At 42.6% G+C, this 23,245-nt stretch overlaps 1 long non-coding RNA gene across 1 annotated transcript in view; it reads left to right on the top strand.

Annotated features, from left to right (window-relative positions):
• The window catches only part of LOC117480067, a 104,705-nt gene that overhangs the window by 34,201 nt on the left and 47,259 nt on the right, over positions 1 to 23,245 (top strand). Inside the window, exon 3 of the long non-coding RNA XR_004555631.1 lies at positions 21,389 to 21,525. This is a non-coding gene — a long non-coding RNA (uncharacterized LOC117480067). The remainder of the gene's footprint in view (positions 1 to 21,388; positions 21,526 to 23,245) is intronic.

Consider the following 23,245-nt stretch of genomic DNA (forward strand, 5'->3'; position numbering starts at 1 on the left):
ACAATACACCAGTTTGTCACATGGGAATGTTCTCTTTACAAGAGTGTATTTCCATGTATTGGACCAAAGTCATATTTTGAATAAGAAGAACGGAAATACGGACAGGAAATACAGATCAAAGCTGTCGAATCCGATGTAACAGATGGACATTAATGATACTTGTTTCCTATGTCAGAGTACAAACTGCTCAAGTCTTTAAAGTTCCTGAGAGTTCATGACCCCTTGGCCTTTTTAGGGTCAAAAGGACATGCAGCGTGGGATTGGATGTACTTGTATGTGTGAGTGTGTGTATTTTGATGTTTAAAGTGAGCTACACATCTGACATTCACTGAACCCTTAACCCCTAGCAGTTCAAATCCTTGGCTCAGGCCCTGCGTTGCTTGGCAGGCTACTTAGGAAACAGCAATGGTGTGTGTGTGTTGTGTGATTGAGTGTGTGTAATTGCTAAGTGTGTGTAGTGTATGTTGCTTTGGTTTGCGCTGGGTTTTTGCCTTAAAAAATAGAATAATTTTCCAAAGCAAGCAGCCAAGGAAGACCACATTGAACATATTAAAAAAGGACTATACATCTTGTTTCTTGACCCTCTGAGACCAGGGGGATTGCTGGTGGTTCCGGCTAACTTGATATATACTTTTTCTATGGTGTTACTCAATTTCTGATGTCATAATGTGGTTTGTTTGAGGGATTTTTGACCTTTTCTATCCATTCTTGAGTGGTCAAAAATGTTTGTATTTGGCACCAAAAATGTATCAACCCCAAAACTTTAACAACAACTTCTGAGACATCAAAGAGCAAGGAAATTAACATGATATACTTCAATTATAGTGTTTCAAGCCATTATACACTGAACTATCTACATTTGAAAAGTCGCCTGACTTAAACACAATGTTCATTACATGTGTAGGATGAGAGTAACACAGAGCTGAGCTGCATCTGAACCGAAACATTAGACTGAATTATTACTGACATCCACTGTTGACCTTCTATATCCTCTGAAAAACCCCTGTGCCCCTATAGACAAGATAACAATGGGTCTATTTGGGTGTCTAAGGGTTAATATGCACCCTGCAATACTCTTGTAAACTAAACTCACAGCACTGTATACTATTCAAAGCTAGTATTAAAAACTTGATAATTGCAGTTGTGATTATTTTCATGCCAATGCACAACATCTGCATCACTTCTGTTCCCATTATCTTGGCTCACATGCTTATTAAAACATGTTAGTATTTGTCATGTTGAGAATCATTTTGAGTGGGTTCAAAAGTATTACTAAAGAAATGCCCCACCGGTAAGTGTTTAATTGAATAATTCTGATATGAAATAGATTACATGTTGAAAGTAATCTTCCCATCCTTGTTCACACTATACACTTCTTTTATGAGCCCCATGCCGTGTACAGAATAAGTCTTTCATGTAGAAGGCTTTCAGCTGTGTGTTAGCTGTGCCAATAAGACATGCTGTTTAAGACCTGGCAGCTAGTCTTCAGCCTCCACAGTAAATGGTTTGCAGCTGACTTTAACGCACAGTGGCTTTCAAACTTTTCAAAAGATTTTTGTCGTATCCAAAACGGATTTTAGGGGTAAGGTTACTGACCTCCACTCCAAGGGTTTGTCAGTCACACAGCTCAAAGTCAATTACTTCTGAGTTTTGGAAATGTAGCCATCCAAAGTCATTAAAGGAACCATTTTAGCCTCCCAAGCCCCCCTGACCAGGAGCTGACAGAGAGTTTTTTTTTTTAAAGGCAACAGAAAGATTTATTTGGATTGAGTTTTCAAAACACTATTCAAATAATGAAACAGTCATAAAGATTTGCTTCCCTCTCAAACATCTTGACTGTAATATCAACGTATTTGCAAACAGTATCACCTTTTGTTAGAGAGGAAGATATCTGTATGTGTGTTTGTGTTACTGCTTGTTTGTGTTTATCAGTAGTGGTAAAACCTGCCATTCCTTTCTACCTGACATAGCTTAGTAACCACATAGTCTAACAGAAACACACACACACACACACACACACACACACACACACACACACACACACACACACACACACACACACACACACACACACACACACACACACACACACACACACACCTTGTGTTTTAACAAGATAAGCCTGCTGCGCTTGCTCTCTGTAAAATCGACAGCTAATATATATCAGGAAGGGAAGTTATAATAAAGATAATAGAGTTTAGTGTGTGTGGGAGTGTGTGTGTGTGAGGCAGCGAGAGAGAGAGAGAGAGAGAGAGAGGGAGGACAGAGTAAGTAGGGGAGGGCTGCATTTTAATTATTTACAGCTGAGCAACCGAAACTCCTCTCTCTCTCTCTGCGTCTTTCTCAGTCTACCCTATAATCCAGAGTTATAAACACAGTTAAAGTTTCCATCTCTCTCAATCGTCCTGGGTGGCCACACCGTGTGTGTTTGTGCGTGTCTGTCTGCATGTGTGTGTTTGCCTCAATGTTGGTTTCTGTTACTCTATTTGCATCTCTGTGGATGAATGTCTTTGCAGTTTTGCGGCCACACTGCGACCTTTCATGACCCAGATTGTGTTTATTGCACCGTACAGGACTCTGATTTGATCACGTTTGCCTAAACACATGCAAACGACATCGACAAATGATACTTTTGTTAATGCTAACTTTGATAACATTGGTTGGCTTCTCACTCTACAGTGCCAAGAAGTTAAGGTGTCTTTGGCAAGACCTATACACTTTCTATAGCATGTGAGGTTTAACAGGCTTTGATAGAAAACTGGAAATCACAGGGAGAATAACACATACATAGGGATGGGATAGGGTGTAAAAGCAAATACATTACTGGGTGATGTATTTCTGGTATCTTAATGTTATCATGCGTTTTTACCCCTCTATAAAAGCCTTAGGAACGAGTATTATTGGGTGAACTTTCATTTCAAATTCACATCCAAAAAAACTTGCATTCACATGAAGATCAACAGTCTATGCTATGCTCTTTAAGAAATACTTCATGTGTAATATCTGAAGCTTTATTGATCCCTGTTTTCATTTGGAGTTTTTATTGAGGTTGAGGTCAAGCATAGCTACAGAACATCCCCACTGGAGCCAGGGCAGGCAGAGGGTATCACAATATAACCCTTCACGGCCTTTTGCTGTTTGACAACATTATATTTGAACCATTAATGAATGATGATTGAGTTTGTTCTTGTGCTTTGACCGCAAGTATGCTGTTGTTTATTCAAGCCTATGATTTAATCCTCCCGCCCTTATAGAGATGCTGTATATTTGACTCATTTCCAATAATAATATCACACCAGAAATATTCAGAAAGGTGCAGACTCAGTTAAAACAGAAGAACATACACAACACAAGTTTGACTCTAACAGACAACTAATAAGGATTTTTGTTACTGATGCTCTTATCAGCTTATTACCTTTCTATTTCTATTAATTCCTTTTTAACAACATGCAAAGCTACATATTGTTCAGTTTTCCACAACATGGTTGATTTTGAAGCAATAGAATGATCTGCTAGCAGTTCTTCTGTTGGAGTGACGGTGCACTTACCAATTGGATGACAATTGCTACGCTTCCCAGTGTCAGCTTGGCTACTGTATATAAAGTTGTTCCGTTTTTTAGAGTAAGAAGCTTTCACATTTGCAAACCAGAGCTCAGTTAAACAGTGGGGTTGCAAAGTTTTATGGTGTCTTTGGATTACCGGGCCTGCTTAGTTTGAAAACACAAACAGACATAATTGCAAACTTGTTGCCTTTTGGGCAAACTCGTTGCCCTTCTTTGTGGAAATTGGTCACAGATGGTCAGCTCTTTGACAACTGATGTCTACTGAAAAGATTAAGATGAAGCAACTTCTTGAAACAAATACTACGTTTATATGTGCATGGGTTTCTTTGTTGTGTTTTCCATTATCGATTATATAATCTTTACATGAATAAATGGAGCTGAAGCTGTAAAGGTCAGCCTCAACAGAGGGAGTGAAGGAGGGAGGCAGCAGGATGGTATGAGAAGTTGCTGACACAGCACTCTCTAGCTGTTGAGTATATAGAGAGACTCTATATGATCTGTGGGTGGCCTAAAAAGCTTTAGAGAGAGAGAGAGGGTTGAGCTTGTGCTGTGGAAAGTAAAACCAGCCAATCCTCTCAAGTCTTACATCAACATCAGAATGTTATTGATGTGCTCTATTTAAAGGTGCGAGCTTTGAGCGTCTCTCTCTCTCTGTATATATATCACGCTTACTCCCTCGCTCCCTGTGCCTGTGCATGCATGGAGCATTCCTCCTACTGTACAACTATGTGAAGAAATAGGCTTGCTTGGTTAACTTCCCCTCAAGTTAATGATTTAGAAGAGGTGTTGGCAGAATAAATTATCACCCTCTGAAAGGACTTATTGAGATATGTGAACCACACATATCTGAAGCAAAGCTCACTCAGCCAAAAAGATCGAGCCTCGCCCCGACCACTTCCAGAAAAGAGTCTGTTTAAAACTGCAATGAACCTTGGCTGTTGAGCTCTTTGTGAATCCAAACCTGAAAAAGGAATATTTGAATAAAAAAATGGGTCATGGCCCATTTTAAGCCCTGGCACACATTTAAGGAAACACTGCCTGCAAAACGGTTTGAAGCTGTTTTGCCAAGAGTAACAGATTGTATTGGATCATCTATGCCTGAACAAAAAAAAGATGAAGTAACACAGAGACACCTTTTTTGTTGTGATATGCTGAAAGACTCTCTTTCAAGGTGTTACTCCCTTAAGCAGTTGTTTCTGCTCGGGTGGATTCAGGTGTGTGCAGGTTAACCATGCACACCTTAAATCACTTAACTGATATATTAGATGTTGAGACTTCTGAGGCTTTTCCGCACATGCACCTCTTTCACCAATCCTCCCGTATGAAAATCATGAGATGAAAAATCCCCTAGATGAAAGAGGGGACTGAGCTAGTGTAATATGACAGCTAAATTGACGGCAATGGGCAGACTAAGCTGACTGTTCTGAAGGTCTAATGAAAGGTTTCTTTGAAAGGCCATGTCAGCAGGTGAATGGAGGTGAAATATGCCGGCCCCCCCTCCTCCTCCCTTTCCCCACCTGTCTTCTGCTCTCCTATCTCTTTCTTCCTCCCTCTCTCTCTCTACCTCTTTCTCTGGGATGAAAAGAAAGCCTGTCTCTACTTTGATAGCCAGAGTTATTATCGGCTCCAGTGGTGGTCTGAGGCCTGTGTGTATATGTGACTCAGGGCCACAAACACTCATCAGAGCTCTTATCTATACCATGCACGGTGGTACTTCCCAGGCACTGTGAGTGATGATAGCTGAGGTAACATACCATATATATGAATGTTTTCACTGAAGAGGAATCATTTCATATGTGAGTGGAGGTCAATCCTTCCATCAAGGGGCATAATGTCACTTTGCAGCTAGGTGTAGAGATGATGTTTCCATAGAACAAAAATGGATTGCCGGTTACAATTTTATGTTTCATAATGTCTGTATTAAGATATAACACATTGTTTCTGAAGGACTTTAACCCAGGTGACCTTAACTTGATCAAGAACTTGGTTTGTTTGAGTTTTACAACGTTAATCATGTGTAAAATGGCAACCCTAATCCTGGGAATCTATCCGTCTGTCTGTCTGTCTGTCTTAGGGCTGCTCAATTAATCGTATTTTAATCGCAATTACGATTTTGGCTTGCAACGATTATGAAAACAGCATAATCGAAATAAAACGATTATTATAATTTTTTTTAATTGGTTTTTCAGTTGAATTGTACTTAAAGTTCAGGGTAATCAACTGTTAAAAACATACTGTTCACATTTTATTTTTCAATAAATGGATGTTTTCAAAGCAAATGGATAATCGTTTTTAATAATCGTGATATCAATTATTGACCCAAATAATCGAGATTATGATTTTTGCCATAACCGAGCTGCCCTAGTCTGCCTGTCTATCTGTCTGTCTGTATACGTGTGTGAGAATGTCTGTCTGTATGCGTGTGTGTGTGTGTGTGAGAGTATGTGTGTGTATCTGTGTGTGTGTGTCTAACAGAGGGAGTTATTCCACTACAGCTAACAGCTACCTTTGCCGCTCCTTCTTGATTTATAGCAACATTAAAAGGCTGTTGCCGGCGTTTGCATTTTTATTTTATGTTTCCTCTTCCTTGCATGAAGAGACGCTGTGACTTATTAGTGCGACAGATTCTGCAGAGGACAGAGTTTCAGTGTGTGTGTGTGTGTGTGTGTCAGAGTGTGTGTGTGTCTGGAGGGGAAGGTGGGTGTGTAGTGGGCGGATCAGTAAGACTGCAGTCTGTGCTGCATGCATTTCAATGATTAGATATAAAATCTCATCATCATACTTTGCTGGAAAGTTCTTTGCTTTGAAAAAGAAACATTTAAATGGCTATGCTGCTTTAAATAATGCTTGGGTGTGCAAAAAATATGCAATTTTAGTTCACTCAAATGCATTTGTATGCTGGACACATTCAACAGAACACAGTGATTCATATTAACATACCTGGATACACATTAACGGCTACTCTTGTGTTTATTCTGAAAGCACTCTGAGAAAACACATGTGCAATGCATCATATGTTTGATTGACTTTGACAATTATGTCAAGTAGGCAATACATACAAATGCATTCTTGTTCAAGGACACATGCTTTTGCATGATCTTTTATTTCTTCAAAGTGTCTCAATGAACACTACTGTTCATTGTTCAAGCTGTAGCTTAAGACAGAAATGTAATCTGACACCACCTTGCATCGGGCCCCTGGCTAGTGAGAGACAATATGTTGTTCTAATATGCTAATTCTGCATTAAGAATTCACTGCAAATGAGCTTGTGAGATGATCACACCATTAAAAGTTAGCATTAGCAATGTAGTATGTTAATCAGTCCAGATGGGACCGTTCTGTTTGTGTAAATTAACTCACTAGACTTCATTGCCGTAATACCTGGAAAGATAATTCTTGACAGGCCATTGAAAGTGTTTTCATTATAAAAAAACTGAAATGTATTGCCCGAAACATTTATGTAGAAGTATAGCCTTAACTAAAACTCATCGTAAGATACCTTTTTACAACGAACATTGGTCTGTGATGCAGTGTATTCCAAGAGTTATGATGATAAATGTAGTCTTGTAATTTATTCTGTTTGTGGATCCAGTGAACCAGCCTGTTACTGGCTGGTGCGTGACCATAAGAACATAGTGTTAACTGCTGATCCTCATAGGGGCCATTCATGTAATGACATCCTATAATAACCCTAATACCCCAAAGGTATTTGCTTAATAGTTCCTAACATCTCCTGTTAAAATACTACACTATTATCCAAAGGAGATACTTAGTGAAATAATGTCTATCTCGATAATTATTAAGATAATGAAAGGTCTCCTAAAAATTACATTCATACTTATTTATTCTCCCAACCAAGTATAGCAGTCTTGGAACGTGGTCTGGGTGGAGGGTGAACATACTAAGCACACGGCTTTGACAGCTTCCTGTGGTTAGGCAACAAATGCACTTTCTTTAAGTTAATTAAAAAAGCAACTTGTTTTCTGTGCTAAAGGTAAAGGTCAGCCTTTTTTTGTTTTCTTTGCCACCTGCCAACAATGCAGTTGGGGGTTGTTTTTATTCTCCTACCTCCTACTTTAAATGTCACGACTGTGGTGCAGGCTATTTATAAAGTGTGACTTTAATTAAGGTACTAGGGTTTTTTACAGAAAGTTACAGAATAAAACTGCCCAGTTCTACTGACCATGTAGTGCAATAATGTTTAGTCATTGGGCCCAATTAAACTAGCAAAATAATGTACAAATATTAAACACCTCCTTAATCATGTATTTGTGTTTTATAGCCTCTTATTACATACTTGCATCAATCTGTAAATCATTCACAAAACATGCCTATTTTGTTATGTTCATTTTCACTTGTAATCTTCATGCCATTTACTGAGCTACACGTGTAAATGGGGATTTTATAAAATGCCGTTATTAAAGCAAAAAAACTGATCATATTACACTTTTTTTCTTTTCTTTTAGCAGTGGTGATCATTTCTAATTACGTTAGCCTACCAATCATGGATAAATGCAGGGAAACAACTGTCTGCACTACTGTTGGCTAACAACAAACCACCCCCCGTTCAAATCCATTATTGTTACCCCCTGAATACTGACATTATACTAACAACAAGAACAAACTGCCTCTTACACAACCCAGTATTCCTCTTTAGCCAAAATCAGTATTACCACTGTCCCTGGGCATGTTCTCGCTCTCTGGCTCGATAATCCAGGGCATATTCTAAGATCCTTAACCCAGTAGCAAGCTTTGTTTTTGGGCTTTAGTCCAGCTCTGCTCTTGAGAGGTCCAACAGCTCTTCCAAACCCCCTCTAGTAATTTTTTTTGCGTTAAAGGATTTTTATTTTCAATCAGGCTGTCCCAATCCCCGGGACAATTAGAGGTCATCACATAGCACTTTGCCCAAAGTGCAGGGCAACAAAATGCTGTTATGGAAAGTTGTAGTGGTTCCTTGACTGAGAATGAGCATGAAACAGCAAATAGGTTGGTATCTTTTAATAATTTGTACTTTCCAGAAAATCTTGTTTATCTTAATCCCCGAGGAGTCGAGGTTGTCCAAGAAAAATGAAATGTTCTGCTAAAACATTAATTGGAATTCCTCCCTAGGTCTTTTTACAAACTCTGAAGTTTGAATGGAATATATTTTCATCTTTCTGTTGCTTGTGCTCATTGTCGACTCAATCCACAAGTAGCATCAGAGATCTGAAGCTTTGGCCCACTAAGGTTGTTCAGTATCCCACAGTTCCCAATAAATCATCACCACATGTCGTATTAATGCTTGTAATGTGGAATGTTTGTTGAGGAAACAGCAAATGTCATGTCCTAGTGTCATAATCCATCTTCCAACACCGTGTATATTTCAGAATACACGGTATTGAAGGGACAAGGCCACTGGTGCAAACAATTCCACTCATTCTTCCCATGTGAGACAACTTGGCCTACATTTTAACATTGAATATTTGTGGAGACCAGCAAATAAAGAGATGGACCATAAGTGTTGCATTATCCAAAACAAATCAGCCAATGTCACTTAGCAGCCAAATCTATTAAGCACTCAACTTTGAGGTTTAAAATAACCCTGGTGCACTCAGCCACCTTTCATTTGTGCATGTGACTTCTGCAGCCTAACTTAACAGTGCTCTCTTTCTTTCTCTCTCTCTGTGTCTCTTTGCTGTTATCTTGTCAGCATGAGGTCATTGTCTGATCCAAGCCCAATGATGTCATTTCCTTCATAAACAAGTCCAACTTCCTCTCAAGGGTCCATATCAGCTGAGCTTATCCTGTGAGTGCCCCAGTGGGAATTGAGTTCATTTCAGAGTGTCCTTCCCTCCCCCACATAAACAGCTAAACTGTTTTGGTTTGTTATTCATTTTGTACAGCTGCATGAAAATGTATTTGCACAATATGTGTTCAGTTATGCAGTGTTTGACACAATAAGGATAGGCTACTAGTGTGCTGCCGAAAAAATATCAAGACCAGTTTGGTGAGTCAGGTGTTATTCATGTCCCTGACTCACAAAACATGGTGGTAAAGTTAGGTTTGTACAGCAGTGTGGATAAAGTGGAGAACCACAACCTACACTGATGTCAAACAACTCTCAGGCAACACAGTATGTGGAGTTCAACAGCTTCACTCAGATTATTTTAAAGGCCCGCACTCCTGCAGTGTTTTTCATGTGACGTTTGTAAATCAGCAAGGTAAGGGCAATGGCTAGGGAATGATTTTGGGGGTTTTATGGAGTGAGGCACAGCTGTAGCCGTCCTGCAATAACATGGGCTGGGTTACTGTATCCAGCCAAGGTAATCACAATTTAGATGAGATTTAAAGCTGATGGTTGCTGGTGGGGGAAAAAGGGACCTGTTTTCTTTGCCAAACCCCCTCCTCGCTCTGTTTCTCAGGGAACGTTGATATGGGTTAGAAGTTTAAAACCGCTACACACCCATGTGTTTTAACAGTTCTCCACCACATGTTATCAGCCGAGCCACGAATGTGGGAAAGCCCCGCAGGCAGAATGACATAATGCCCTGTGTAAAACTAGATATAGTTCAACACACAAGGGTGTAACTGGGAAAATGTAGGAAAGATTGATGAAAACAACTGAAACCAATGGAAACAAACAAAGATAAAAATGCCCACAAACTGTTGAAGAACAACACTCAGTTTTGGCTCTTCTCTGCACAATTCGGATAGGAACACAACTACACTAAAGCAGGAGTGATCACTACCACTGAATCAGAGTGTGTGATAGATTTCAATTCCAGTAAGAGCTTTGAACCTTTCATCCTTGCATCAGTAGCATCCTTTAAAATATGAAAGCAATGTTGACAACCTGGCCTGTACTGAATTGATTTCTTTAGCTGCAAATTGATTTTTGCGTGTGCTGGCCCTTTAAGAGCTCTGGCAGAGTCAGCTGTTTAGTGCTGTAATGTTTTCAACAGTTAAAGCGCCTCCGCATGTGTTATCAGTTTAGCCATAATGAGCAAGAAGCCCAGTGGCAGAGTGACATAATTTATAGTTCAGAACTAACACACAAGGGTGGAACTGGAAAATAGCAGGGAATCTTTGGAAATAAGTGAAAAGTAAAGTACAATGGAAACAATGATGACTATAGTTTGTCTGGAGCATGGGTTCGTGATGATATACAGTTATTCACTCACATTTGGAATTTGAGCATGTTGAAGTAATTGCTTTTGAAGGAGCACAGTATCATCAGGGCTGAGTAGGGATAGAGGATGGACTGCCTCTTCAGCACTGGAGCCTACAGTTTACACTCATTATAAACATGTGGGCTCTATTGAGAAAAACACAGTAATGACAGTAGATCAGCCTAATCATTGTAGTTTATTTTCCCGTGGAGTGGGGGAGATGGTACTGTATCCAATTGAGATAACACTATATACATTTAGATATATCGATACCACATCATAAATCATGGAAAGAATATATAGTAACACGCTCTCACAAGAGACATGTTTAAACTGCTTGGGGTTCATGTGTTTAACAAACACAGGACTTTAACCCAGGGGACCACTGTTTTTTTCGTGTAAACAATAAGTTAACATTGACATACTGTATTCTAAAGTACATAGTTCAAGTCAGGAAACAGACTTTCTTAGATTACGCCAAAGCATATTTTTTACTAAACCAAACCAAGTAGTGTTGTTGTTGTTTTTACATTTTGTTTTGTTTCAATTCACAAAGGTAACCATGTGTTTTAAAACTGCAAACATAATATGCACAGATTTATTTCTGAAAGATAATAAGTATGCACGTCGGTTGTTTAGAAACATAATTGTTTGTTTTTTTGACAATGTTCTATTGCAAAAAGAGTTAGAACATTGTTATTGCTATTAGGGCTGCACGATTTGGGGAAATAATCTAATTGCGATTTTTCTGACAGATATTGCGATTGCGATTCGATTTGCGATATTTGTTTTTAAGCGACCCAACGGAGGTTTATTGTAAAATGCGGCCATATCTCCGGCTAGGAAGGTCGCATCAACATGCTCCCGTCTCTAGCACCCCCGCAGCCCGAGCTACGAGTGAAAGAACTAAACTTACATGAAACTTCCGTTGGGTTGCTTTAAAGTCAAGCTTCAGTTTAAGATTCACCCTGTAATAGATGTAGAACATGTGATGGAGCATTACTAACCTGACTCAGATGCTTTGTTTCACCAAACCATCTAGGAAAGCTCCATTGGAAGCCATTTGGAAAGGGCAGGCACTAAAAATCGCGATTTCAATTTAAAATCGATTAATCGTTCAGCACTAATTGCTATTACAGTATTACTCTATATAACCAGGACTAAAAAAGGGTTAACAAAAAAAGTTTGGTATATTCTAAAAAAGTTCAGTAGATTATATGGGACCAAATGACATAATTACCTATTCAGATTACAATCATTTCATTACAGTTTGAGTCATTTTTTGTATAAATATGAGACATTTTATAATGGGATATGCTTTTCTGGTGAACGTTGAAAGACCAACACATTATGTTATAATTCAAAGTAAACTTAATTTTCCTTACAATTGATGATACATTAATGGTATTAATATTAATAGATACATTACTGGAGACATTAGACAAAGTAGTGACTCCTCCAGTCATGGAGGGTTTTTTTAATTAAAAGAAGTATATCAGAGGAGGATTTTTTTTCTCTGCACCACTTTCCAGAGAGAATTGGTAAACTGCTCATGTTGTAAAAATAAAAGGGCAAAGGCTTTAGGGAGGATTACATCATCATTGTCATCACCACCATGACCACTGCGCTGACCAGCACCATCATCATCACCACGACTCTATCCACCACCACCATCCCCACCATCATCATCATCTTCCAGTGCACAGAGCATTAACATAATAATATCTGAGATTTAGAGCGCTGTTGGAAAGATGACATCATTCTTTTCTTCCTCTATAACTCTCCAGGGTGCGACTGACAGAGCTGAAGAGTAAGGAAGTACTTTTGTAAATGATGTGATGTGTTGGCATCTTTGCAGGAATTGCCAGCTGCTTTGCTGTCTACATCCCGCAGAACAGGCCCTGCAGGAACGTTGACATCATTCTCATGCTGTAGAACAATAACTGGCATACCTAATCCTCTGACATAAAATTGACACATGTCTGGATATATGACAACAATGGAAATCGTTGGCCCTTCTGCATGAAATCGTCAGCTGTTTGGCGTTCTGGAAATAAATGGAGGGGATTGAAGTGTTTTAGCTTAGCAGCACACTTGCCAGAGACATGGTTCATGAACTGTGACTGCAAGGGTTCAAACCTTCCTTGTGAAATGCTGTCACACATCCCTGTGTGATATTCCAAGTGTACCCTTGAATGTCTAAAATCGGTTAATATCCCTCTGGAGTATGACTTAAGTCTGCTCTTGGTTTAAATGACATAATTCCAAGACTCTGGAAGCATAGTATTAAACTCGGAATCTGGGGAAACGAGAAGGTTCAAAGCATTTGAAAAATCATAACCACATTGGAAAGCTCTAGGTTACAAACCTAAAACCCATCATGTTTGGATCTAAACACAGAGTACTTCTCCACCCTCCAAATGGTTTTGATTTTAGGAAATAAATGAGGGAAACTTGGAAGAAGCAATTCCTCTACCATAAGTGCTTCACAGGACACATTCAGCTGTGTTTAACTAAAACCAAAAGTGCTACAGGCAAAATGAGTTAAAACTCCTCTGGTGGATTAGGACCCTGAAAGTGACAGCATGGTGGGAAATGACGACCACAGTGCTAGAAAGATGTGTGTTTGTTAGCTGTCAGCAGTTTCCCGAGGAGAGAGAGAAAATGTGTGAGTGTGTCTTTGTGTATTTGTGGTAGATGATGTGCCACTGGAAACAAATGCCAATCAGACACACTCTTGCATGCACATACACACACAACTGTAGCAAAATGGTATGTTTTCACAGAGAGCTGACAGCTATGTGATGTCATATTGCTTAAATCTCGCTATGCGCACCCGTTAATGTGTCATTGTGGTGTGTGTTGGAATGTGTGACTATCTATCTATCTGCCATTTTATTGATTTAATAAGTACTTTTAATCAGACAAGAACACATGCCTGCCTGACAAATATACAGTATATATCCAATTAAACATATGTTGGTGTGTGGATTTATTTATGTTCATGTAAGGCTGTTTGAGTAATTTTTTTACCCATACTATATTATGCTACGTTTCGGCTGATTTGCACATTCTTCCTGGCTGTAGTTTCTCTAATGACCACTAGATGTGCTTTTGCCAAGAAAACGATAGTTACGTATGTAACTACGGTTCTATGAATACTGGATGACCGCCAGAGGCGGTGCTTTAGCACTGGATATCTTCTGTCTCGCGCATGCGTAGGTCGAATATTTATATCAACAAAGTCACGTGTGACCTCGTATGACCCCGGAAGGTATAAGTTCCGGTGCTGTCAACGAGCTCAGTCCTATGGAATCTTCTCGCAGAAACACGAAATTCCGAGTGACCAAGAACTCTGGCGGTCATCCAGTATTCATAGAACCGTAGTTACATACGTAACTATCGTTCTATTTCATACTTACTGACCGCCAGAGGCGGTGCTTTAGCACTGGATGACCTATACCAACAGAGTCACGAGGAAGTCTGAATACTCACCTATAAGGATGGCCTAGACGGACTCTGCAGGAGGACCACACCCAGCGGGTGAGGGGCGGCAACATTCACCCTGTAGTATCTGGCGAATGTGCTCAGAGATGCCCATGTGGCCACAGCACATATGTCCTCCAGAGGCACACCTCTCCAGGTCGCCCATGATGTGGAGACACTCCTGGTAGAGTGGCACTTTATTCTAGGTGGCAAGGGACGGTCATTCGCCTTGTATGCCTGGGCAATGACGTCCACAATCCAGTGGGACAAGCGCTGTTTTGAGAGCGCACAGCCCCTTCTAGGACCACCGTAACCCAAAAAGAGCTGCTCAGACTGACGCATGCCAGCGGTAGTCTGGACATAAGCTCTAAGGGCCCGCACCGGGCATAGGAGTCTTGACCTCTCTTCCCCCTCTCCTGATGGGGGGTCAAACCGTGCCAGCTGGATAGGCCGATTAAAATGAGAGCGTGCCAGCACCTTAGGGAGGAACGCTGTGTTCGGCCAAAGGTGACACCTGAGCCATCTGAGTTCCACCTCAGACACGAGCTGTTCACGGACAAGGCCTGAAGCTCGCTTACACGCTTTGCTGAGGTGATGGCAAGAGGGAAAGCAGTCTTAGCTGAGAGCCACTTCAGTTCTGCCTGTAACAAAGGTTCAACAGGAGGCGAGCATAGGGCATCCAGCACCAAGGGCAGATCCCATGTAGGGGCCCTTGGGATATTCGGGGGGCGAAGCCTCAGAGCTCCCCTTTAAAAAGAGGGATACCAGCCTATGGCTCCCCACTGTGCTGTTGTCAGCCCTTGCGTGTTGAGCTGATATAGCAGCCACATACACCCTGACGGTAGCGGGACCCCGGCCATCGTCCAGGAGGGACTGAAGGAACTCAAGGGTCGTAGGTACCGAGCAATATGCTGGGTCCTCATTTCGCCCTTGGCACCAGTCAAAAAAACAGTTTCCACCTGTTTTCGTACTGCCTACGAGTAGATGGTGCCCTAGCATTTGAGAATAGTCTTCCTGACAGACTCTATGCAGTCGCTCAGCAGTGGGTCGGGCCCAGTGGCCAGACCCACAGCTGGAGGTGGCAGGGGTCGGGGTGCCACATCCGACCCTCCAACTGAGACAAGAGGTCCTTCCTGTTGGGGAGACGCCAAGGCGTCCCACAGCAGAGTCTGTGCAGCAGATGGACAGGCCCGCACCTAGCTGGGTTAAACAAGGAAGTTTAACAGGACAGCCTAGCCAGGCAGCTGCTGCTAGAATGAAGCAGCGCGTCTATCAGGAGCGGGGGCGAGAACACCGCCCTCACTGGTTGAGTTAATAACGAATGCCAGATGCAGCGTAGGCGGGAGCGGGGTGCGACAACACAGCCTTCCCCAGCTACCTGCTGAACGGAAAGAGTAGAGCAACGCTCCTACTCGCCGAACACAAAAGGGATGTAACTACACCCATGTTACCAGCAGAGGGAGCGGGAGCGAGAGCACTGCCTTCACCTAGCTGGAAAAAACAAGAAGTTTTAGCAGGACGGCTTATCCAGTCGGCTGCTGCTAGAATAAAGCATCACGTCTACCAGGAGTGGGGGCGAGAACACTGTTTTCGCTGATTGAGTGAATGTGTCCAGAGCCACCCCAATGAAGGTTAGGCTCTGAGAGGGGTTCTGACAACTCCTCTCCATGTTCACCCTGAGGCCTAGCCGGGCGACATGAGAGAGAAGGAGAGCCGTGTCCTGGATCGTCTGTAACCGGGATGGTGCACAGATTAACCAGTCGTCCAAGAGAGGGAGAGTCCAAATGGGAGCACCCTGAACTGGAAATGACGACCTCTGAAGGCAAAGCGAAGAAACTGCCTGTGATGAGGCACAATAGGCACATCACAATAAGCGTCCTTCAAGTCGACGGACGTGAACCATTCCCCCCTGGCCACGGTACGAAGAACGTCCGCTGTGCTCAGCACATGGAAAGGTAAAATCCTTAGGAACTTGTTGAGTCCCCTCAGATCGAGGATTGGGCGAAGTCCACCGCCTTTCTTCCTTACCAGGAAGTAGGTCGCGTAGAAGCCCGGGCTGTGAGATGGGGTCCACAGGCTCGATTGCACCCTTGGCAAGGAGGACTGACAGCTCCTGGTTTAGGGCGATTTATTTTGCCGGGTCGCTTATGGTGGTCATTTTGACCCGGCTGAAGACTGGGGGCCAGCGTCGGAACTGAAGCTTGTACCCTTGATTTAAGGAAGCGCTAAGAGCATCCTGCTGCAGGGAAGCTGAGAGGGCGAGCATGAGGTGCCTACACGGCCCATGCGCGCCGCTGCATCGTAAGCCTTAGTGAGCAGGTCATCAGTGACCCGACATTGGAGTCGAGGGCACCTGGCCTCCGACCTCAGGGCTTCGTCAGGGGAAACTATGAGGGAAGCAATGGTAGGCTCAACAGCCAGCGTGTGGTCAAGGCCAACTCTTGCCGCATCCTGCATGGCTACCAAGGCTCGGCCATCGGACGTAAGACTGTAAAGAGCCTTAGTGTCCCTCCAGCATGCATGCAACTCCCTCAGATACTCACAAGAGGGAGGAACAGTGCGGGTGGCGGATGCCGGAGTGCGCCTAAAGAACGCACTGGCAGGCGCTGTTTCGGGAATGGAGAGCCAAGAGGAGTGACCTCATCTGGGCTAGCTCAGTAGTGAGTAGGTCCACCCTGGAGGACAGCCCATCAGGCTTAGTCCTCTTCTTGGGCGGTGCACCCGCAGCCTCTGCGGCCCAACGCCTAGGATGGGTAGGTTGGGCTGGAGTCGACTGTGCGGGGGGAAGGCCACCCTCAGTCAGTAGTTCAACCTCGGCAGCTCTTACCGCACGAGGCATGATGGTGCAATTCATGCACGGGTCCTCCGAAAGGCCCTCCCTCAGATGCTCGAGGCCAAGACAAGAGGGGCAAAGGTCATGGCCATCCTCTGGTTAAAGAGGAGCCATACAGGTGTTAGAGCCGTTAGACCTAGCGATAGCTAGAGCACTCAGCTGCCTGTAAATAACTGGCCAGGAAACAAATATGCCGTGGAGGGGAGTGAGCACAATAGTAGTTAGCTTGAGCGTGAGCACTCTGCTAACTGGAGTGAGAAAAAATGAAGTCAGTTAATGGGTTTATGCCGTGAGAGGAGAGCGGAATACTCTCTCCACTAGCGCCGTAGCGAGTTAGCCTAAGCGAGAGCACTCTGCTAACTGAAGGCTGGAACGGGCATCCAACTGTGTGCAGGGAGAGGGGAGCGGATTCACTCTCTTCACTAGCGCTGTAGCAAGTTAGCTTTGAGCGAGAGCACTCAGTTAACTGGAGGATGGAACAGGAACCAACTGTGTGCAGTGAAAAGGGGAGCGAAGACACTCTCTTCACTAGCACTATAGCAAGTTAGCTTTGAGCGAGAGCACTCAGCTAACTGGAGGATAGAACAGGAACTAATTGTGAGCTGTGAGAGGGGAGTGAAGACACTCTCTTCACTAGCGCTGTAGCAAGTTAACTTTGAGCGAGAGCACTCAGTTAACTGGAGGATGGAACACTTTATGTGTCGTTGCCACTCTTTGCATATCATGTATATATTTTTTTACCCTGTTTGTAAAAAGTAATTTCCTTAATGTTTTATGTGAGGGAATGGAAAATAGCTCAAAGCTAAATCTGGCACTGTTACGCTTGACACATTTAAATGTTTTAAGTGTTCATTACAGTGCATTGTCCCTGTCAAATAAACGATTAAATAAAATAACCAATTGTGCGCCGTGAGAGGGGAGCGAAGACACTCCCTCACTAGCACTGTAGCAAGTTAGCTTTGAGCGAGAGTACTCAGCTAACTGGAGGATAGAACAGGAACTAATTGTGAGCTGTGAGAGGGGGGCGGAGACGCTCCCTTCACTAGCGCCGTAACAGTTAGCTTGAATGAAACCACTCAGCTTAACTGGACGATAGAACAGGTAAAGAAACAATGTATGCGGTGAGAGGGGGGCGGAGACGCTCCCTTCACTCGCGCCGCAACAGTTAACTTGAACGAAAACACTCAGCTTAACTGGACGATAGAACAGGTAAAGAAACAATTGTATGTAGTGAGAGGGGGGGGGGAGACGCTCCCTTCACTAACGCCGTAACAGTTAGCTTGAACAAAAACACTCAGCTAACTGGACGATAGAACAGGCAAGGAACCAAATGTATGCAGTGAAAAGGGGGGCGGAGACGCTCCCTTCACTAGTGAAGTAGAAAGTTAGCTTTCAGCAGGAGCACTCAGCTAACTGGATGATAGTACAGGTAAAGAACCAAAGTATGTAGTGAGAAGGAGGGCGGAGACGCTCTCTTCACTAGCGCAGTAGAAAGTTAGCTTTCAGCGGGAGCACTCAGCTAACTGGATGATAGTACAGGTAAAGAACCAAAAGTATGTAGTGAGAAGGAGGGCGGAGACGCTCTCTTCACTAGCGCAGTAGAAAGTTAGCTTTCAGCGGGAGCACTCAGCTAACTGGATGATAGTACAGGTAAAGAACCAAAAGTATGTAGTGAGAAGGAGGGCGGAGACGCTCTCTTCACTAGCACAGTAGAAAGTTAGCTTTCACCGGGAGCACTCAGCTAACTGGATGATAGTACAGGTAAAGAACCAAAAGTATGTAGTGAGCAGGAGGGCGGAGACGCTCTCTTCACTAGCACAGTAGAAAGTTAGCTTTCACCGGGAGCACTCAGCTAACTGGATGATAGTACAGGTAAAGAACCAAAAGTATGTAGTGAGCAGGAGGGCGGAGACGCTCTCCTCACTAGCGCAGTAGAAAGTTAGCCTTCAGCGGGAGCACTCAGCTAACTGGATGATAGTACAGGTAACAGTAACAAATTAGCGAGAGCCCTCGGTTAATTTGTACACAATTATCTCATTAGTTTGAGAGTATATAGATATAGCACAATCAGCAATAATTGGTAGCGATCTCACCGGCTGTGTGCAGGAGCGTCCGCTCTTTACCGGTCCGGAGCTCCTGGGGTCCGGGCGGTGAACACCGCGGTCCTCTCCCTTGGGAGGACGGACAGCTCGTCGCAGCCTTTGGAGGGCGAGCGTTTTTCCTAGCCCGCAGCTCCGATCAAACGATCGCAAGGCTACAGGTAGCGATGAGCTAGAATCTTAATTTTCAGTAAGCTAGCTTGGCTTCTACTCATAAGTAGTAACCTGCGCAGCGAGAAGATGAAAAAGGACTGAGCTCGTTGACAGCACCGGAACTTATACCTTCCGGGGTCATACGAGGTCACACGTGACTTTGTTGATATAAATATTCGACCTACGCATGCGCGAGACAGAAGATATCCAGTGCTAAAGCACCGCCTCTGGCGGTCAGTAAGTATGAAATAGAACTCAGAAAGGGGCAAAGAGGGTCCTCGCTTCTGTTTTGAAACACAAAGTAAAAGCAGGTAAACTTGATTTTCCAGATTTAAATTTTGGAGAGATTATGATTAAATAGTTACAATATGATAATAAGGCATAACTATGGTAGAAGAAGTGACAGTTTAGCATTCTTAGCTGTGCTTTTTGCCGCATGCTAGTCACTCCAAACAGGCCCACCCAATTTCAGTACATTTTGAATATGTTATTCATGCTACTAATAAAACCTTGGTACTGGATCCAAATGTTGATTGCATTTAAGATTGAATCATACCTACAAGGTTATGGGTTGGTGAGTCCTAGAAAGTGCCCACCTCTTCATCTACAAGTCCTTACCATGAGGGTCTACTGATAAAGACGATGACCTCCATGCAGGCCACATTTCATAGGCGGATGTGTTTGGCATTTATTGTGGCCATTATGTTTGTGGGCTGGTTTTTAATACACAACCATACCGCATACCATTACTGTCCACAAACTGGGGCAGTTGTAAAGGCAAATAGAGCACAGGTTGCCCACATGTACCATCTTATTCATTTGAATAAACATATCATAAACATACTGTATGGCTCAGTTGACAGGGTCATCAGGTGGGTTCTCACATGATCAGGAAGATGGATGAGTAACCCCTTTTCATTGCTAGGAAAAATGGATATTGCTAACCTTATAACAAAGGCCTGTGGGCAGTAAACATCTGAATCACTGATATCAAATGAATCACCACGAGGCAGAGAGGATAGCTACAGTAATGAGAGCAGTTTGGCATTCCCATTCCAAGTAGGATACAACATGCTGTGAGGTTGACTCAGTCGTCCAAGGGGTGAATAATGAAAATCTGAAGCCCTAAATAGGCCGTATATCTTACACTCTCTTCAGATGTATCCTCAGGCACAATGCAGCTTGGTCTCTGACTAATGTGAGTCACGATCATGTCTATAGAGGAAACATTGTGTATTGTGTTTGAATCAATGAGGAAAGGAGTCTGCCAGCTGAATCATTAGAGCTATACAAACTCAGTTGATAGGGCAACTTCCTGGTATCAGGTCTGAGAACATGATCTGTGAAACTGTGTGAAGAGGTAAAGGTATCATATATGACAAAACCACACAGAGCACCAGCGACTTGGCAAACACAAGGAAGTCTTGCACTTAAGCATATCTTACTATTTTATCCAGTTTACTCCGAATGGGACAATAATCTATGGAATTAACATTTTGTTGAGATCATAAACTCCCCAGTAAAATGTCTACTCCGTGAAAAAGACGTAGAATAATTTTTCATAGATAGATTTATTTTTGCACCCAGTGCAGTTGCCCTCTGCTGGCCATTAGAGAATGGCAATTGAAGGCACTTCCGCATTTACCCTACTTTCCATACCAAAAGGTTACCACGTGATTTAGAACTGCTTTGGGTTCAGTTTTGTGATGTTCAGGAAAGAGGTGGGAGAGTGTTTGAATTGGACTTCGACATGTGGCCAGATTGTGACTTTAGGACCTCTATGTAATTGAAAGGTCACCTGAAGCTCTCACCTAATCATTTTTTAGAATCCCTCTTTGTTGTACCCGACACGCACGCAACCACGCACACACACTCTGTCGAACTTGTCTTCCTTCCTGACAATGCTTCCTTGTTTATGCAGTTACCATAAAAACACAATCAGCCACAAGTCAACACTGACTGACTCCAAACAAGCTGGATTATTGCTCTAATTAAGCTTTAATAAGCCCTTATTAAACGGCCGCAGGCCTCGTTAGGCGGTTCATTAAGTCGTTTCATCCTTTTATTCCTTCATTAAGTCTCATTTCTTCTCTCCTTTCTTCTCAGGGAGTGTGGGAGTGGTGAGGTCTGGGAGATCATGACCTTAATTCTCTCCAAGACAGACGGTTTAATTAACACTGGAAGCATCCTCCCTGGCTCCAGACCTCTACAATGGGAATGTACACGGGAATTGGATTGCCAAGGTAAGGCACTAAGCTAATGTGTTTTTTACTGGCAATATACACTAATAACCTTTTTAAATTACAGCCACTGTGTTCCCTGCATTTATGATGTAATTAGATGGTAATATTGAATGCATTAAAGCACATACAAATTATGAATAAACATGTGTTTTAGCAGTGTTTTAGGGAAATGTCTGATACCAGCGGTTTAACCACCGTGACACTACTTGTGTCTCGGTGGTTTACAGTTAGTAACATTTAGTGACCTATTGATTTCAGAAATCCACAAAACCAAGTGTTTACTAGTGAAGAGTATTAAACACTTACCACAGTTTTAGAAATTCTAAATTTTTGACTGATAATCATCGATAATCAAACTCAGAGATTGTTAGTTTGTGCATAAAAAGTTAAGATAATGTTGAAAGTGTCAAAAGAAAATGCAATGTTTTTAGGCAGTTTTTGGCCTAACTTTAATGGTATTTGGATTTTGCACTTTGCAATGAACTTTCCCCTTATCATGGTTCACCACAGTATCCCCTTCAAACAGAAAGTATGTTCCAGGGCTCTTCACATTTTAAATAAAACGTAATGGGGATGTGGAGCACATAGTTGTCATGCACTTTTAGGTAGAGCAAAAATATTATTTTCAAGGTTAAATAAACAGAACTCCAACCTGTAACACACACACATTCACACAGACACAGACACATACACTGCATCCTCCAAACCTATTTCAAAGACGGAATAAAACGGTTCCTTTAAAGAGGGCGATGCAAACGGTTAACCCTTAAGCTCCAAAGTCTAAGACGACAGTTAGTAACACCTGCATGTTTTGTCTGCTGTGTGGGAGGGACTTCTAACTCTGTGTGGAATATTTAGAGGTGCACAAACAGCACTTTTTCTTTTTTCACATGCCAAGAAACAACATCCAAGAGACTGTTTACTGTTAGCAGTGAAGACAGATAAACCCCAGGGAATCTAACTGGAAACAGGTGTCTTAGTTCATACAACATGCAGTTTATTATTAGATAAGGATTAGTATGAACATGATTCGCCTGGACATGAATAGTTCTGTCTCCTGAAGGTGAAAGAAACTGGTGAATAAAAAAAGTGATGAGGATGTCTTATGTCTGTGGCTGTGGATACAGGTGTGTATTAACACTTCAACCAGTAACACATAGAGACTGTGCCAAATGTACCTATCTATTTTAACTGAAGAAGGTGTGCATGTGTGATACAGGGAGAGAGAAATAAAGATTGTGTGTGTGTGTGTGTGTGTGTGTGTGTGTGTGTGTGTGTGTGTGTGTGTGTGTGTGTGTGTGTGTGTGTGTGGATGCCCGCAAGCATGCCTTTGCATGTTTATTAGCAGTTTGGATCCTGCTGTGGAGACAGATGTTCATAGGTAGGCGGGGAGACGCGGTGTCAAAATTAATCCACTTGTGTGTTTCTGTGTGTGAGAAGGAGAAGTCTTTCACACAAAAAAGCTGTCCTTCACCTATCTGTTGTGTGTGTGGATGTTCTGTCTAAATGTTGGCATGATTTAGTGCAGACAGGTAAGACATCAACCTTCAGCCATAAAGTGACTGAGCTTCCTGAAGCTTCAGCAGATGTTCAAACCCCAGGATTCACCCTCTGACTGTTTCGATATTTTCCTCTCTTCCTGTCATTGTTACGATAGCTCGCTCTATGGTCTATTTATTAGCTCCGCCAATGGTTAGGGTGGTTTGTTTTTCAGTTTGTA

The sequence above is a fragment of the Trematomus bernacchii genome, unplaced genomic scaffold, assembly GCF_902827165.1.
Source record: "Trematomus bernacchii unplaced genomic scaffold, fTreBer1.1, whole genome shotgun sequence".
Taxonomy (NCBI): domain Eukaryota; kingdom Metazoa; phylum Chordata; class Actinopteri; order Perciformes; family Nototheniidae; genus Trematomus; species Trematomus bernacchii.